Source organism: Pogona vitticeps, chromosome 5, assembly GCF_051106095.1.
Source record: "Pogona vitticeps strain Pit_001003342236 chromosome 5, PviZW2.1, whole genome shotgun sequence".
Classification (NCBI taxonomy): domain Eukaryota; kingdom Metazoa; phylum Chordata; class Lepidosauria; order Squamata; family Agamidae; genus Pogona; species Pogona vitticeps.
In genome coordinates, this window is record NC_135787.1 from 118985763 (window position 1) to 118999085 (window position 13323).

Below are 13323 nucleotides of genomic sequence, written 5' to 3' on the forward strand. Positions count from 1 at the left end.
GGCCCTGCACGGCATAGCCCATAGCTTCTCTGAGTTACTCAAGCCCCTTTGCCACGACAAGGCAGCAATCCATGAAGGGGAGCCAGATTTATAGACGACAGCAAATTATTGATGATGGAATCACAAAAAGTCTGTGAACACCCCATAAATCATTCTGTTGGTTCTGTTGTTACCTTTGCATACAGGAAGTGGCTGCAGTTGTGGTACACTTATGGGGAAAGTGGGGGAGAAACATGGGCTGTATTATTTGACTCAGTCCTAAAATGAACCATTGATGGCTGGTGTGTGTACTTGTTTCAAGGAGTTGTACAGCTTTTCCCATCACAGGATTCCTAGAGGTTAAGAATATAGTTTCCATTTTGACCAATCAACATGACCAGTGGTTAGAGTTGTTGAGAGCCATAGTTTAGTAACATCTGGGGAATTCAAGGTGGGAAAAAGCTGATATATATTTTATGATAGAGATAACTGAAGAAGAGTTAAAAGATTGGCAAAATGTGATTAACAAACTTTGAAACGGAGATAAAAAGGCAAGGATTAATAAGAAGAGATGGTATGAAGCTCAAAAAGTAGGGGACTGAAACTTCCTAACTTGAGGAAATATTATATTGCCAATCAATTAAGATATATAAGGGATATTATCTCACATCCTAATAAAATAACATGGTGAGATATGGAATCATTAGAACTAGACTCAAATTTCAAGAATATTCTGTTCAGACAATCTAATAGGAGTAGGAAAAGGAGTAGGCAAAAATTGATTCATTTGAAATATGGAGTTGGAGGAGAGCTTTGCAGATTCCCTGGACCGCCAGAAAGACAAACAAGTGGGTCCTAGATCAAATAAAGTCTGAACTCTCTCTGGAGCCAAAACAAATATTGAAACTGATGCTGTCCTATTTGGGGTACATCATGCAAAGGCAGAATTCTCTGGAAAAGACAACAATGCTGGGAAAGGTGGAAGACAGCAGGAAAAGAGGAAGACCAAGTACAGTACGAGCTGGACTGACTTCCTAAAGGAACTACAGGCTTGAGTTCACAAGACCTGAGCAGGACTTCTGAGGACAAGACATTTTATTGCTTTTATATTTATTATTGGTAGCCAGCTGCATTGATGCTTTGTTAAACACACAGACATGCACGGCAGGGCAAGCATCTTGAAATATAATGATCTGTTTCAATTTCCAGTATAAACGTACCGTCCCCAGTGGTTCCTGGCCAACATAAATAAATCATCTGCACCTAAAGACAGTGGAGGTAATTCTTCTAGTTAACTGAAGTGCTGCCACTTCAACAATGGATAAAAGGAATATCACAAGTGCCGTGAAAGGCAAACCTGTGCCCCCTTGTGCCAATATATTCTTACCTTATCCTTGAAGCCGAGGAAGAAAGCATTACCTATTCCTGTTCTAGGCTACAAGGAGGTGTCTGATTTATAACATGAAAAGAGCACTTTGACCAGATTCCTTTTGTCATGCCCCGGATGCAATAGGTGAAAGGACTCTTCTGGGTTTATTTAATTTTAAAGGCAGGGATGGTGAAGGAAAAAAAAACTCATCCCCTCACTCTTTTTTATAGAAAAGCCTCCTTTGTTCCACCACCAGTCAGATGAGAAACAGACTAGTCACACAGCTACTGGACAGACCTCAGCAGTTAGACTTTGATGGGTTTCTTCCTGCAAAGGCCTTCTCAACTCTAATTCCAATGAACAATAGCCATTCCTGTACAAAAGAAACATTAAAACACAGGCAAGAAGACCAGCTTTCTACTATGAGTGAAATTCCATCCAAGATGTGACTAGACTATGACATTTGCTCTGATTGACTCTGTATGCAAATGAACTGCTTTTTGATACCATTTGGAAACGGGGTTGCTAGTTGCTTGGGATGTGATCAGATGGTGTTCTATCTCCCCTTTGGATCCCTTTTGGCATGGTGAGGCTACATCTATTTTCTGGTGATTACATGATGCCCTAGTAGTCACAAAGCAACCAGTCCCTTATCCACGCCTGCCCACACCTTTCTGGATCACTGTCTGGGCTACTGATTTATTTATTTATTTTAAACCTGACTAGGATTGCTCCATTTTAGTTTGGTTTCTGGCATGCATGATGTCTGATATTGAATCAAAGCAGCACTGGTAGGTGTCCCTGCTCCCCAGCAATTCAGTGCTATGTCACTTGAGTGGAACTGAAATACAGTACTGTATAACTTACCAATAAATGAAAAAAAAAGCACCAGGTTTCCTCTGCCCTCTGCGGAGGAGACAAGAGGAGGATATGGGAACATGGAAACTGAGAAGGAGGAATGGGCTAAACAGGGTCACTTTGAGGTGCAACATGGTTTCCTGTCCCAAAACAACCCATCCCTTATGTGTACATGCAAGGATCATTCTCAGTGTCAGACCAGACTTTCAAGAGACCCTGCTTAACCGGACCTAGCCTAAGATAATTTCACTGTCTAATCACAAATCTGGATTCACGTATCAAAAAAACTGTCCATAAAACCAGCATTACTGGTTCAATTTCTGTCCAGTTTCTTTCTGTACATCAAAATTGTTTTGCACATCGATGACAGATGAGTCTAAATGTATGACTACATTACTGGTCTCTTCAAATACTAGCATGCATAGTCCTCATAAATTCATACTCACAATAGCCCCATGAGACATTTTAAGCTTGAACAAAAAAATATTCTTTGATCCAAAATCACTAAATGAATTGTGAAGCATATATTTAGGAATCAAAGGTGTGACTACACAGTGAGAGAAATGTGCATTCTCTTGCTGTGAAGTCGTACCAGGGAATTCCGGTCTGCTTGATTTAAGCAGCCACACTGAAATCAAATTGCTTACAGTTCTACCTCAGGCCCTGCAAGTGGCGCATGTCAAAGATCTGCATTACTGTATTTTTCCGAGTATAAGATGCCCCCATGTATAAGACACCCCCCACTTTTCTAACCCAAAATTAAGAAATCTAAGTGGGGCTTAGCAAGTATAGGGAGAAAGGGATCAAAGCACTGCAGGATCACTTTGATCCCTGCTTTCTCCCTTCGTGCTAAGCCCTGTGGGGCTTAGCAAAAGGAGGGGGAAAGGGATCAAAGCTATCCCACGACTGCATGATTGTTTTGATCCCTTTCCCACTTATACAGCCATGGGATTGCTTTGAGCCTTTCCCTCTCCTTTTGCTAAGCTCCATGGGACTTAGTAAGCAGAGGGGAAAGCAAGGATCAAAGCCAGCCTGCAGTGCTTTGATCCCTGCTTTCCTTTTGCTAAAGCTTAGCAAGTGGAGGGGAAAACAGGGATCAAAGCCCTGCAGGATCACTTTGATTCCCGCTTTCCCCTCCACTTGTTATTTCTCTCCTCAGCCTACTTCCATGTATAAAACGACCCTCAATTTTTAGTCTAAAGATTTTAGGCAAAAGTATAGTCTTATACATGGAAAAATGTGGTAATTGATAAGGAAATAGGCTTTCTTTTGTCTGGATTGACAATTTTCAGTGTGGGCTTAGCATTGCCAAGATGTTAAAAAAATAAACATAAACATAAATTAAAATAACAGGAATGTTAGAAGGAGAAGCTTAAAAAAAGAGAAGAGTCTTGGAAAAGAGGTTTTTCTGTGCAGAGTGTGTGCTGTCACTGCCCTGTGTGTGCGCCTGGTACCTTTATGAGGTAATAGGAAAGAGCTGAGGGAGGAGACGGGAAGGCCGTTTGAGAGTGTGTGCCTGCATCGGGTTCAAGTGATTATATGCTTGAATCAATCCAAAAGGATTCAGAATTTTAAAAAATAGAAAGTTCCCTTATGTAGAGAAAAGCTATGGATTGAGAAGGGGGGACTCCAGGCTGATTCCTGTTGCATTGTCTGATCAACAGGAAAAACTGACACCCAACCTGCTGCAAATCCATAGAGGTTTCCACAGTTTTTGGTAATGGGGTCACCCTCTAAAACTGAGTTCCTTGATACATATGCATAAGAAAGCCCTTTTGACATACATCTGAGTAAACATGCATCGGGGCGGAATAGGCAAGAAATGAAGAAGTGAGATTGTGTTTAATCTAATCAAGTACTTGTTATTATCTGTTTCCATGCCCAATTCTTTTTCCATAAAGCTGAAGAACTGGGCCACAATCCACAATGGCTTGCACCAAATAACTTTTTCATCTTGTGACGGTGCCAGAAGACTTTTTTTTTTTCCATGCAGGAGATGAACACAGCTACCCTCTGGAAGTTCCTGTTTGAGGGTAGTTTCATGAAAATGCTCATCTTGGAAATAAGGATATTCAGTGCCATCTTGTTCTAGAACAGGCCAATTGTAGAAATTGTTATCATGGGAAGGTTTTCTTATAACAGATTCAGTCTGTCCTGCTATTTAGCTATTTCTTTCTGTTTCTCTCTATATCATCACCACATATTGCGACCCACAAGGGCTGAAAGAGTAAAAAAAAAAAAGGAGGTCAGCAGAAATGAAAGACCTGGTGTTTTAGTGCACAAATCACCCCTTCTTCCCTGGTTGCCTCATGTTGAGAGGACATTTAAACTACATTTCATGCCACTGAATTATTCTATGAATAGCTACAAAAGACTATATTGTGGTTTGTAAATCAAAATGTGCACATATGGTTTACTGGTCATTTGCCTGCAGCCATGGGTGGGGGCGCAGAAGCACAGGATAAGTATTTTGAACAGAATTTGATCCAGATCCTGCCATACAAAAATGTGCAGCCCATTTTGGTAGATTGTATCATTGCTTTTAAAAATATGACCTCAAGAGGTAAGGAAGGTGGTGAGAAAGCTACCGTACAAATGCATAGTTTCCTTTCTAGATAAACAAGACTGTTATAAAACTATTAATTTATAATATGCCCTACATTTGTCATACCAGATAGACTTTTGAAAACTCATTTCCTATAGCGTAAAGGAGAGACTGAAATGAGTATGTCTGCATTCTCCAAAATTATAAGTATTTACAACACTGGCTAATTGTAAACAGGCTGTAAATCCATCAAGAGCAATTCTCCTGCATTAAAAGCTATTAGGAGTAAAAATTTTATTTATTTTATTTTATTTATTTTATTTTATTTTATTTATACCCCACCCATCTGTCCTATAAGACCACTCTAGGCAGCTTCCAATATACTATAAACAATAAAATAAAACAGAATTACATAAATCATACCATAACAAATTCAATACAAAGATAAAATAGAAAGTCAATGGAGGGGAGAGTAAACAGAAGATCAGGTATTAGCTGGAGGGAAGGCTTGAATGTACAACCAAGTTTTTAATTGGGTTTTAAAGGTGCCCAGCGTGGGGGAGATTGTTCCAGAGGCGAGGAGCCACCGCCGAGAAGGCCCGGTTCCGTGTCTTTTCCTTCTGGGCCTCTCTCGGCGTCAGGCTCCTCAGCCTCACCTCTTGGCTCGCACGGGTGATCCGGATAGATCTTGGTGGGAGCAGGTGTTCCACCAAATATCGAGGTCCTAAACCATTTAGGGCCTTATAAGTAAGCATTAAAACTTTAAAGTCGATGTGGAAACGAATGGGCAGCCAATGCAGTGTGGCCAGCGTAGGAGAAATATGCTGGTATTTTCTCACTCCACTGAGGAGTCTGGCTGCCGCATTTTGCACCACTTGAAGTTTCTGCATCAGCCTCAAAGGCAGCCCCATGTAGAGTGCGTAAAATTCTTACTTTCATCTTAGATAATAACGTGGAAGAAACATAAATGTTTTTTTCCTTATTTTTATTTTTCTAAGAGTAGAATAGGGATTACAGAAGGCAAACGGGAGTGGAAGGAAAGGAAAAGGGTTGGGGAGGATAGGAGAACACAAAATACATCATCATCCAATCAAATCATATTACGAAAACAAATCCGCTTTCAGCTTATTCTATATATACTGTATAATGTAATTCAATTGCCCTCCAGCTATCCACGTACAGCTTTATTTTAGTTTAAATCTATGTTATTCCAACTCTATCTGAGAACCATAGCCAATTGTGTATCAAATCCCGCTCTTCAATTTCCTTTTGAATTGGGCAGTTATTAATCACATCTAAATCATTCTCCATTTCTATCTCATTCCATACTTTCTCAATAGACTCCTCTTGTTTCAGTGACTCTGCTTTCTTCCAATCTTTGGAAGAGAAGAATGAATCCAAAACAACAATCCAATTTTCAATATCACATTTTCTGTCTGTAGAGTTTAACTATATCACAGGATAGCTCTTTACCCCATCTATATTACTTGATAACTTACTCAATAGGGGGTTTTCTGGAGTTAATACAATTTTACTTGACTGTGGTTTAGCATCTGATGACCCCTCTTTCATCTGATTTTCTATCTGATCAAATTTGTTCGTTTATCTGTTGGAATCCTGTTACTATTATCTTTTGCATGTTAATCTGCCATTCCTTGTCTATTTTTTGTGCCATCATTCCCAGATACTATCATATATTTATTTATTTATTTATTTATTTATTGGACTTATATACCGCCCCATAGCGCTACAAGCACTCTCCGGGCGGTTTACAATTTTTAATTATACAGGCTACACATTGCCCCCCCAGCAAGCTGGGTACTCATTTTACCGACCTCCGGAAGGATGGAAGGCTGAGTCAACCTTGAGCCAGCTACCTGGGATTTGAACCCCAGGTCGTGAGCACAGTTTTAGCTGCAGTACAGCGTTTTAACCACTGCGCCACGAGGCGCTTAAGTCCAGAAGCTTAAAGTACAGCCGTGGCAAAGTTAGCCTTTTTTTTCTGCAAAGAGCCAACAAAATTCTATTTTCAAGATCCCACATAGTCAAGCCAAAAGGAGTCTACAATCACCAGGTTTCAGTCCCTCCAACAGATGCCCTTATAATCCAACTGATATTCTTTCCATTAGTCCAGAGTCCCTAGAATCCATGAAGAAAAACTCCAGTCCTGAACTTCCTGGCTGCTCAACCCAGTTACAGTAGTCAGTTTTCGCCGTTTTGTTTCGTCCTCCGTCTGTTCTCATGTTTTAGAAACATGAGAACAGAAACATGAAACATAAATGTTAAATTGCCTTAACTACCTTCTCATTATGAACTTTATCTTTAAGTAGACGTCTAAGCAGGAAAGTCCTCTGAAAGCATAAAACTTGCAGAGCTGGGCTAGCAGGTGGAAGGATGTAAGAGAACCTCTCCTATACACTGCGTAAGTGTACTTGTAGGAATTATTCTTGACATCAAATTTTTATTTGATTTTATATCCATTTGAGAGTCAAAGAATCCTGAAAATTGCAGTTGAGTGTAGATGCTGAAAAATCTATAACCTCATGCTTAAAACTCACAATTCCTAGAATTTCTTGAGGAAAAGCCTCTTAAAACTAGTCTAAGGGTGTGATCACTTGAGGAAATAGATTGCAATTTGGACTGCTTATGGAGGAGTCTGTGGTGTGATCTCGTATTTCCTGGTGATCACACAATGAACCGAGAAATGCACTGAAGCCTGACCCTCATCCATACTCCAGCTGGACCTTTTGAGACTGGGTTGGAGAAATTCCCTAGCAGATGGAAAGGTTGCTTTAAGGGAGATGGTGCCCTTTAAAATTATAATTCCCGGTGTGATCAGGCAAATGCCTTTGCAGCCATCTGATCACACCTTCAGTCTACATGTTCTTAATGTGACGGAACACTGATAAAGTAGAGATGACTAGACAACATACCTCACTGTAGACACAACTTTAACTATACAATGATATATACATTTAAGCCCAACTGTGTTTTACTGCCATATATGTGTGCATTGGATTTCATCAGAAATAATGAACCTGCAGGTTACCTTCAATTGTCCTTGTTAGTGAAGATCCAATTTCACAAGGAATATCCCTTAATCAAGCTTTCCTGAGCCCAGTAACTTTCAGATCTGTAACAGCATAAGTATATGCTCTTAAAAACAAACAATCAGATAAAAGCTAAAAGATTGTTATTTACAAAATACTTTAGGGCAAGTCTTTTATTTAACTCACCAGAGAGACAACATTGACAATTACAGTATTCTCTGACACAATCTGAGATCTTATCACACAAACAAAGGTAAAAATCAAACCAAAGTTTCTCCATGTGAAAAGATTGAAGTAAGTTCACTTTGTGGTGGTTTGACCATATTAAAAATTAGAAGGATAATTGGGCTTCAGTTCTGACAGGAAATCTGTCACCTCTAGCCTTGAGGACATGACAAATGTAATCATTTCCATATTCATTTTATGTTCCCTTTCATTTGCCAATCCAGCTCCAATAATTTAATTGACCAATGTGTCAGCCACAAGTTGTGTATTTGACATGATGAAGGCAAAACAACTTTTAGCTTGCTGTGAAAATCCTCAGTTGTCTGACTTTGTTTAATGAGATTTTAATTAGAAGATCACAGTACGCTTCATAATCTCAAAATATACCCACCATGCATGTTACTGCTGCTGTTGTTTTCATGTTAAAATAGGGATCAGGACCATCAAAGCCGGTCTTCATATGTGGATTGTTCAAATCCAATTATGTCTCTGGCCAGCAGAGTGTAAATAATACATTTGTAAAAAGAAGCATTAGCAGCTTTTTTGAAGTAATAGGATGTGTTCCTCAGGCAAAGAAGAGGCAGACTGGGATGGGATATCTCATTTTCCCTCTGAGCACTATAAGTTGCAGTTGTTGTTTGGTTAGTGGTTACATGTCATTGAGTATGACCAGTGTTGGCAGCAGAGCTAATCTGGGGCTGCTGGGTAGATGCAGGGCTTTGTCCACAGACCTGCTCTCACTCACATTTACACCCACACGCCTGATAATGAGGAGGAAAACAGGTGGAAGGAGACAGTTAACCCTCCATGCCTTCTCTCTTACACACGTATATGGCATATCCACCAACACACCAAATACTTGGTAGGAGAACTGGTTCCATAGGAAAAAACAAGCAGGAAAAATGGGCTGTAGCAGAAGTGGCCAGAACATTCAGACCATAAGAAAAAAAAATCCTCTCCCCTCAAGTTCACATAGAGCATCTAGTGCATTTTGTGGACTTGAACTTGGTTTGGGATCAACTAAGTACTGGACATTATGGCCACATTACACCAATCCTGCAGGCTTCCAGTCTGTTTCAGGACCTAATACCACATGCTGTTTTGGGATACCTGAAGGATCGTGTGTTACATAAGCCCCTAAAGCTGTCTTCTTTGTATACATGTCTGCTTAGCGATTATGGAGTAATCATGGTAATCTGCTTCTGTCCATCTAGACAGAGAAACAAGGAAGAAGTGATCTTAGAAAGAGAAGAGAAAGAATAGGTCTCCCAATGTATGTTGTTTATTTGTTAAGTCATGTCCAACTCTTCGTGACCACATGGACCAGAGCACGCCAGGCCCTCCTGTCTTCCACTGCCTCCCGGAGTTGGGTCAAATTCATGTTGGTAGCTTCGATGACACTGTCCAACCATCTCATCCTCTATCGTCCCCTTCTCCTCTTGCCTACACACTTTCCCAACATCAGGGGCTTTTCCAGGGAGTCTTCTCTTCTCATGAGATGGCCAAAGTATTGGAACCTCAGCTTCAGGATCTGTCCTTCCAGTGAGCACTCAGGGTTGATTTCCTTCAAAACAGATAGGTTTGTTCTCCTTGCAGTCCAGGGACTCTCAAGAGCCTCCTCCAGCACCACAATTCAAAAGCATCAGTTCTTTGGCGGTCAGCCTTCTTCATGGTCACACTTCTATACATCGCTACTGGAAAAACCATAGCTTTGACTATGCCGACCTTTGTGGGGTGAGGTCTCTGCTTTTTAAGATGCTGTCTAGGTTTGTCATTGCTTTCCTCCCAAGAAGCAGGTGTCTTTTAATTTCGTGGCTGCTGTCACCATCTGCAGTGATCATGGAGTCCAAGAAAGTAAAATCTGCCATTGTCTCCATATCTTTCTCTTCTATTTGACAGGAGGTGATGGGACCAGTGGCCATGATTTCCCAATGTTAAATCTAAAAAAAGAAGAGAAAACATTTTTGCATTCTCCATTTCCCTGTTCCACATATATACACAACCTCTGGCTCAGATCACCCTAAAAATAAGCATTTTTAAAATATTAACATCTCTTATTGTTGTTGTTTTATTGTAGTAAACTTCTTTTACGTGACTGAAGGATAGTATTTACCTAGGATATATCTCATTGTACAGAAATTTCCTGGGGGAAATACAAATTTCCATATAACTTTGCTGTTTTCAGACAAAGTCCCAGACATCACTCTCAAAGTGGCTAAATATTGTGCTGCTGTAATATCATACCGTAGCCTCCTATCCTTGTGAGGCTACTGGTTGCACTAGCCTAACGTTATGACAATGAACTTTCAACGATGCAATAATGGCTTTTGGCCTATGTTTTATCGGTGCTTGTTTATTATGTTATTAGATGTCTTAAAAGAAGATGTTAACATGGAAGTTAATGTTTTATAATGGATCACCTCCTACTTAAGGAGTTTGTTTTAAACATATTAATCCTGCTCAGAAGGAAGAAAGACGAACACACTAAAAAGTCATGGCAGGCCTTATCCTCGGCCGCCTTACACAAGGAACCTGCCAAATTCTGGGCCTTGGTCAACAGAGGTATGAAGTCTTCATTTGAGCCCTTGGACCATCAGATTTCTTCTTCCCAATGGCACCAACACTTTTCCGCCATTTACCGGGAAAAGGATGATACCAACTCGCTCACTCACTTACTCGAGCTGAATGTCCCCTCACTTCACCTGCTACCTGAATGGGACCCAGTTTCTAAGGAAGAACTAAATGAACTTATTACCGCCATTGCTAACAACAAAGCTCCTGGACCTGACATGCTGCCAGGTGAACTCTTCAAATGTAACCCAGACTGGTGGTCTGATGTTTTATCCAAAGTGTTCTCCTTCATTAACCACTCAGGTGAATTTCCCCCGGTGTGGTTAGACAGTATTGTCTCTCCCATTCACAAAAAAGGATCCAAATTGGACCCAAAAAACTACCGTCCCATAAGTCTTCTTTGTGTGGTTTCCAAACTATACACGAAGTTCCTGCTCCTTAAGCTGGAGAAATGGGCATCAGAGAATTCTATTATCGCTAAAGAACAGGCTGGCTTTCAAAAAGGGAAATCAACGCTGGATCATTCCTTTGTTATCCACCATTTGGTCCGTAAATACACCCAGGCGGGGAGGAAAAAATTGTACGCTGCCTTTGTCGACCTATCCTCGGCCTTTGATACAATAAATAGATCCCGTCTATGGCGGAAACTTGCAGAAACCAATATTGACAAAAGACTCCTCCTTCTTCTTATAAAGCTTCACACAAACACCAATCTCAGAGTTAGACTCGGCCCACATGGTATGCTTTCAGAGGAAATTACTACCGAAAAGGGGGTCCGCCAAGGTTGCTTACTGGCTCCGTTTCTTTTCAACTTTTACATAAACAACATTGTACCTGAGCTCCAAGGTCTCGATTTCTTTCCGCCGACAATTGGGGACATAAAACTTCCAATATTATTATATGCCGATGACATTGCTCTTTTTTCACTCACCCCGGTTGGGCTACGCAGACTACTGGCCAAATTAAGTACCTACTGCAGCCATGAAAAACTAACAATAAATCACGCAAAAACCAAAGTGATGACCTTTGGGAACCATCGCAGAAAACATACCTGGAGGCTTGGGGACTTCCCAATCGAGCAAGTGTCAGCTTTTCGTTACTTGGGTATTATTTTTGGCCCTCATCTTTCCTGGTCAAAACACCTGGACTCAGCAAGGCTCAAAGCCGCCCATGCCATCCAAGCCCTCCTACACTTTACTAGGTCTAAAGGAGGCAACTTGGTTCCCCCTGCTACTGAAATTTTTGCCAAAAAACTGATTCCCCAAATGACCTTTGGGGCCGAAATCTGGGGATACACAAACATTTCGACCCTAGACGCTGCACAGAACACCTTCATTCGTTCCATCTTGTGTGTCCCGCGGAGTACTCCAGCCTTCTTACTTAGGGCAGAAGTAGGCCTTATCTCTGTAGCTGCCACCTGCCATTTAGCACTAGTCCGGTACTGGCATAAACTGTCCCAAATGAATGATACCAGTTTACCTAAGATCTGCTTCAGAGAACAACTGGCCAACCCCTCTCTTAAATCCTGGGTGAGTGCTGTGAAACAAATAACTGACTCCTATGGCATCGACTTAGATTCTTTAACCGCTCTTCCGCTCAAATGTGTGAAAGCTAGTCTCAAGGACACAATTCGCCTTTTTCATATCAGAAGTGACCTCTGCACCATCTCTAGCTCGCCTTATTCCTCTTCACTCCCACTCTATAAGTCAACCTTTGTCATGGAAAATTATTTGACCTGGATAACTACATTCGCCCTTCGCAAGGCCTTCACCGCTCTACGTTTTCAATGTATGCCTTCAAGAGTGTTAGAGGGCAGACACGAGAATCTGCCCTATCATCTAAGAATTTGTCCTTGCCACCTGGGAGAAGTCGAAGACATCACTCACTACCTTTTGAGATGTCCACATTACCACTCCCCTAGATCAAGGTTTTTGGCAAGTTCTCTGACTTCCATCCAAGACAGACCTGATCTCGCCCAGGTCTGTTGGCTCCTGGCTGACATCAACGCCAATACCACCTTAAACGTGGCAAACTTTGCCTTGGCTGCAATTAACATCCGAGCTCGCTTGTTTCCTGTACCTTTGTCTTTTTGATTCCTATTTACGTCTCATTGTATTTGCTTTTTAATTAATTATCTCACCTGCTGCTTTTATTTTATTTTAACGTATTTTAATGACTTATAGTTGATAAATAAACTCTCCTCTTTAGATACATATAATACTTGTTTAGAAAAGTCGGGCAGAGTAATAAAGTTCCATATTAAGCATTATTATTAAACATAGTGGTTATTACTATAATTGTATTTATGTTTATAGTATAGACGTTTTTGCCATGCACTTAAAGAGGTATTGAAAGGATAACTTTACAAACAACTGTTTGTGAGACTGTGGAGGTCACCAAGGAATATCATGTTCTTTCTGCTAAGCCTGTTTGTGGTACTGAAGGGAGTTTCTGTTTGACACACAAGAATATAAAAGGTCATTCTGACATATGTTTGTTCTCTGATACTTTCCAGCAGAAGTGGTATTTCTCTGGGGAGGCTTGTGAGACAGACAACTTTATTCTATCCTTTGCTGTAGTTATTGTTATTTTGTACCACAGTACAGTACTTGATGCCTGGCAAACAATGCAGAGGTATATCCATTTCCTCTCCCACCCGATCATTCCAATGAAATATAAACACATTTTTCTCCTGGGACAACAGAATACCCCGATGTAAATTGGAA